This window comes from Accipiter gentilis, chromosome 35 (genome assembly GCF_929443795.1).
Source record: "Accipiter gentilis chromosome 35, bAccGen1.1, whole genome shotgun sequence".
Classification (NCBI taxonomy): domain Eukaryota; kingdom Metazoa; phylum Chordata; class Aves; order Accipitriformes; family Accipitridae; genus Astur; species Astur gentilis.
This window is the reverse complement of record NC_064914.1, coordinates 5511808-5517992: the sequence shown is the minus strand read 5'-3', so window position 1 is coordinate 5517992 and position 6185 is coordinate 5511808.

Sequence of the window (6185 nt, the reverse complement as noted above, 5' to 3'; positions counted from 1 at the left end):
GACGCCTGCGTTCGGCTTGCCAGCCACCAGGTACAGCCGCAATTTTCTCACCGCTTTGCGGCCCCCAGCTTAAGGCCAGAGAAAACGCGATGAGGTGCCGCCACCTCTAACCCGGAAAAACGCCGCAGACCTTTCCCACCGAGCCCTCCTGCAACCAGGCAAGCCGGGGCCAGCCGGACACCACAGGCCGCCCACACATGGCTCATGCCGGCAAAAAACAGGACGAGGCACTGCGGCCTCTCGCCTGTGCCATCACCGGGCCCTCGGGGGCTGGGGGGGAGCTGCGGCACGCACGAGAACCCCCAGCCGTCTGCATCCGGCTGCCGGCCACCAGGGCCGGCCGCCGCTCACGCTCTGCCCAATTCGTGGATGGGTTCCGGCTTAAGGCCAGAGAAAACGCGATGAGGTGCCGCCACCTCTAACCCGGAAAAACGCCGCAGACCTTTCCCACCGAGCCCTCCTGCAACCAGGCAAGCCGGGGCCAGCCGGACACCACAGGCCGCCCACACATGGCTCATGCCGGCAAAAAACAGGACGAGGCACTGCGGCCTCTCGCCTGTGCCATCACCGGGCCCTCGGGGGCTGGGGGGGAGCTGCGGCACGCACGAGAACCCCCAGCCGTCTGCATCCGGCTGCCGGCCACCAGGGCCGGCCGCCGCTCACGCTCTGCCCAATTCGTGGATGGGTTCCGGCTTAAGGCCAGAGAAAACGCGATGAGGTGCCGCCACCTCTAACCCGGAAAAACGCCGCAGACCTTTCCCACCGAGCCCTCCTGCAACCAGGCAAGCCGGGGCCAGCCGGACACCACAGGCCGCCCACACATGGCTCATGCCGGCAAAAAACAGGACGAGGCACTGCGGCCTCTCGCCTGTGCCATCACCGGGCCCTCGGGTGCTGGGGGGGGAGCTGCGGCACGCACGAGAACCCCCAGCCGTCTGCATCCGGCTGCCGGCCACCGGGAACCAGCTGCCACTCTGCCCACTCCAGCTTAAGGCCAGAGAAAGGACGAGGTGCCGCCACCTCGCCCACCCATCACCGGGCCCTCAGGAGCCGGCGGCGGCCGCGGCGGGCTGGACGCTCACGGGCAGCTGCCCTCGCATATACCAGCGCTCACCTTTGCCATCATCGGGCCCTCCGAGGCCGGGAGAAAGCCGAGGCAGGTTCGGTTCCACCCGGTCTTACCGCGTTCGAGTGCCGGTGGCCACCGCCGGCCACCGGGCTTTGCCCAGCAGAATCCACCTTTACAGTTCTCGCACCCCGGGGTCAGCGGCCACCGCAGCCTGCCAGACCCTCGCAGGCACCGGTCTGGCATATTTGGAAAACGATGGGACACACAGGCCGAAGACATCGAAAGAGGGAGCCGAGCCACCACGGAAGCCGCCACCACAACGACCGCCCAGGGCCCCACTTCACCGGCTGAGCCGCAGGCCTTGCAGCCGCTGACTAGCGCTGCTCCGTGCACCCGTTACCACTAGCTCCTATAATACGGGAAAGCACGCCCCCGCCCCCGGCCGGCTCCAAGAGTGCCGTGCCTGCCCACCGGGGAGACCGGCCAATGACACCGACTTTTACGATGACGTAACTGGAGGCAGCGAAAAACAGCGACCCCTTCGCCAGCTCCGTGGAAGCGGCGGGGCTATCAGGTCTACCTCCCAGCTCCCGAAATGCGGCTAAGTACCGCCGGACCCAGGTAGACCTGGCGGCCCTTTTCACCGGCCGCTCCGGCAGCGACACCCCGCGTCCTCCGGGCGCCGCCGGGGGCCGCGCCGGCCTCCGGAGCCGGGTAGACCTGGCAGCCGGCCTCCGGAACCGGGTAGACCTGGCAGCCGGCCTCCGGAGCTGGGTAGACCTGGCAGCCGGCCTCCGGAACCGGGTAGACCTGGCAGCCCTTTTCACAGGCCGCTCCGGCAGCGACACCCCGCGTCCTGCGGGCGCCGACGGCGGACGCGCCGGCCTCCGGAGCTGGGTAGACCTGGCAGCCGGCCTCCGGAGCTGGGTAGACCTGGCAGCCGGCCTCCGGAGCCGGGTAGACCTGGCGGCCCTTTTCACCGGCCGCTCCGGCAGCGACACCCCGCGTCCTCCGGGCGCCGCCGGCGGCCGCGCAGCCTCCGGAGCTGGGTAGACCTGGCAGCCGGCCTCCGGAGCCGGGTAGACCTGGCGGCCCTTTTCACCGGCCGCTCCGGCAGCGACACCCCGCGTCCTCCGGGCGCCGCCGGCGGCCGCGCCGGCCTCCGGAGCTGGGTAGACCTGGCAGCCGGCCTCCGGAGCCGGGTAGACCTGGCGGCCCTTTTCACCGGCCGCTCCGGCAGCGACACCCCGCGTCCTCCGGGCGCCGCCGGCGGCCGCGCAGCCTCCGGAGGTGGGTAGACCTGGCAGCCGGCCTCCGGAGCCGGGTAGACCTGGCGGCCCTTTTCACCGGCCGCTCCGGCAGCGACACCCCGCGTCCTCCGGGCGCCGCCGGCGGCCGCGCCGGCCTCCGGAGCTGGGTAGACCTGGCAGACGGCCTCCGGAGCCGGGTAGACCTGGCGGTCCTTTACACCGGCCGCTCCGGCAGCGACAGCCCGCGTCCTGCTTTTAACACCCCCCCCACCCCCCACCCCCTTTTATTTTTTTTTTTATTTTTTTTTTGGACGTTTTACTTTTTTTAAGAAAGTAAATCCGTGGAATACATATCTGCGATCCTGCTGGCACCGCCACCCCCCGCCCCCCGCATTTTTTTTTTTTTTGGACGTTTTACTTTTTTTAAGAAAGTAAATCCGTGGAATACATATCTGCGATCCTGCTGGCACCGCCACCCCTCCACCCCCCGCCCCCCGCCTTTTTTTTTTTTTTTTTTATTTTTTTTTTGGACGTTTTACTTTTTTTAAGAAAGTAAATCCGTGGAATACATATCTGCGATCCTGCTGGCACCGCCACCCCCCGCCCCCCGCATTTTTTTTTTTTTTGGACGTTTTACTTTTTTTAAGAAAGTAAATCCGTGGAATACATATCTGCGATCCTGCTGGCACCGCCACCCCTCCACCCCCCGCCCCCCGCCTTTTTTTTTTTTTTTTTTATTTTTTTTTTGGACGTTTTACTTTTTTTAAGAAAGTAAATCCGTGGCATACATATCTGCGATCCTGCTGGCACCGCCACCCCTCCACCCCCCGCCCCCCGCCTTTTTTTTTTTTTTTGGACGTTTTACTTTTTTTAAGAAAGTAAATCCGTGGAATACATATCTGCGATCCTGCTGGCACCGCCACCCCCCGCCCCCCGCATTTTTTTTTTTTTTGGACGTTTTACTTTTTTTAAGAAAGTAAATCCGTGGAATACATATCTGCGATCCTGCTGGCACCGCCACCCCTCCACCCCCCGCCCCCCGCCTTTTTTTTTTTTTTTTTTTTTTTTTTTTTGGACGTTTTACTTTTTTTAAGAAAGTAAATCCGTGGCATACATATCTGCGATCCTGCTGGCACCGCCACCCCCCGCCCCCCGCCTTTTTTTTTTTTTTTGGACGTTTTACTTTTTTTAAGAAAGTAAATCCGTGGAATACATATCTGCGATCCTGCTGGCACCGCCACCCCCCGCCCCCCGCCTTTTTTTTTTTTTTTGGACGTTTTACTTTTTTTAAGAAAGTAAATCCGTGGAATACATATCTGCGATCCTGCTGGCACCGCCACCCCCCGCCCCCCGCATTTTTTTTTTTTTTTTGGACGTTTTACTTTTTTTAAGAAAGTAAATCCGTGGAATACATATCTGCGATCCTGCTGGCACCGCCACCCCCCGCCCCCCGCCTTTTTTTTTTTTTTTGGACGTTTTACTTTTTTTAAGAAAGTAAATCCGTGGAATACATATCTGCGATCCTGCTGGCACCGCCACCCCTCCACCCCCCGCCCCCCGCCTCTTTTTTTTTTTTTTGGACGTTTTACTTTTTTTAAGAAAGTAAATCCGTGGAATACATATCTGCGATCCTGCTGGCACCGCCACCCCTCCACCCCCCGCCCCCGCGACAGGCGCGCGCACACGCGCGCACACACACACGCACGCACGCACACACACACACACACACATCGCGATGCAGGCGCACACAGATAGACGCACCCCTGCACGGCTGTGCTCCCCCTCCCTCCCCGCGCTGCAATCCCCGACCTGCAAGCCTGTAGGTGCAGCCCCCGCCCCCTCCCGATCGCAGACTCTCCGGCGTCTCGGAGACGGGGGTGGGGTGGGGGGCGGGTGGCTGGGTGGGGCGGTCTGCAGCCCGGCAACGGGGCCCGCGGAAACTGTGGTGTTTCCCGCCACGGGAACGGTCCGCTGCTCAGTCGTGGCGGCAGCGGCGGCGGGGAAAGGAGGCTGGCAAAGAGCGGGGCGAGAGCGGCTGGCGAGCAGGCGGGGAGCCTGGCGCAGAGGTAGGCTGGCGAGGGGGGATGGTGTCTCTTTTCGGAGAAGGCTTCTGTTTGGATCGGTTGGAGTTTTTTTTTTTTTCTTACTTCTGTCCCACGTCCCCGTCCCCGTCCCCGTCCCCGTCCCCGTCCCCGTCCCCCTCCGGTCATTTAGTTTTCCACCCGCGGCGGGGGCGGGCAGGAGTGCAGCAGGGCGAGTGGGTGGCTGACTGAGAAAGGAAGGCGGGAGCGGGGCCACGGGTGCGGCAGGAGAGGGACTCAGCAGCTGGGAGTTAGAGACGGCGCGGCACCGGGGCCTCCCCCCTCCCGCCCGGGCACGGAGCCGGCAGGGACGCCGCAGGGTCCTAAAGTCTCCCGCCTTCCATCCCCGGGGCGGCAAACCTGGTGGCGGAAGGGGGGAGCGGGGGCAGTGAGGCTCGGCGCGAACTGCGAGGCAAGGGGGGGGGGGGGGCGGCGGCGTGTGTGTGTGGTGTGTGTCTGCGTAGCGGCGGGCCCGGGGAAGGGTGCGGGGGGGGGGGGGGGGGGGGGGGGGGGGGGGGGGTGTCAGCCCGGGGGCCTGTTTCGAAGGGGGGGTGTGTGTGCGTGGTGGGGGTGGTGGTGGCGGCAGTGGTGGTGGTGGTGTGCGCGCGTGCGCTCTTTGAGCCCACGACTGTGAGCGGGGCAGCGGGTGGAGGGTGTCTAAGGGCGGGTGAGCGGCTGCAGCGGCGGGCGGTGGGCGTTCGGGCCGGGGGCCTGTTTTGGCGGGGCGCGGGCGCGCACGCAGATGGAAATGAGAAAGATTTGCAACGGTGTCGCTAACGCCGCTTTCTCTGTTACAGCCCGGGTGGTCGGCCGCTTCGCCGTCCGGCCTGCGCTCCGTGCCTGCCTACGGGCGATGGGCTCGGCTCCCGGTCGGACCCGTCCCTGGGAAAGCAGCAGCGGAGGTAGCCCAGTGATGAGGCCGCCGCCGCCGCCGCCGCCGCCGCCGCCGCCGCCGCCCCCGCCTCCTCCGAGCCGGGAGGGACCCGATCAGGTACCGGTCACGACCGAGGGTCGGGGAACGCGCGAGGGCCGCGCGACCCCTCGTCCGCCCGTCACGGCAGAGCCGGACGACCGGGACGAACCGGCTTTTGCTCGAAGGTCGGTGGATCGAGAAGAGGCCCAGCCCGGGAGAGACAGGGTGCAGGGCCGCCGCCCGCCAGGCTCTACAGCCGCCTGCCCTCCTTCGGCGGGCCGGCCGGGCTCGCCACGGCGGACGGGACGGGACGGGACGGGACGGGGACCGCCGCCACCTCTGCCCGGTCCGCGGGCCCTGACGGCGAGACCAAGAATTAAAAAAAGGCGGGGGGGGGGCCTGGGGAGGAAAGGCCGAGAAAATAAATAGATAAGGAAATGATAAGGAAAAAGGCACGGGGTGCGGGCGTTGCGCTTCCTAACGCAGAACTCATCAGGGACAGGGGCGGGTGGGTGGTCTGCAGGGAGGCCGGCCGGCGGGGGCAGGGCCGGCTTAGGACAGCGATTCAGCTGTCGCTCCCCGCGAATTGTTGATAGAACCTGACGAGCGCCGGGCCTCCGGTTGAGGAACTTCCGGTAAGGAAGGATGAACGAACCTCCGGTAACTGAGGCGTGGATTAATAGTTTTTCGACAGGGCGACACGGGCCGACTTCTGCCGCAGTGAATTAACATCCGCCGGGTCGAGCTCACGTGCGTAGCAAGCAAACAAGTCGGTCGAGAGACGAGCGCCAGGTGAGGAACGGCAGCCGGCCTAGGGAAGGCGTGCGCGCGTCATCCTCGGTAATGACTGAACGAGTAAGCATCGCTCGACA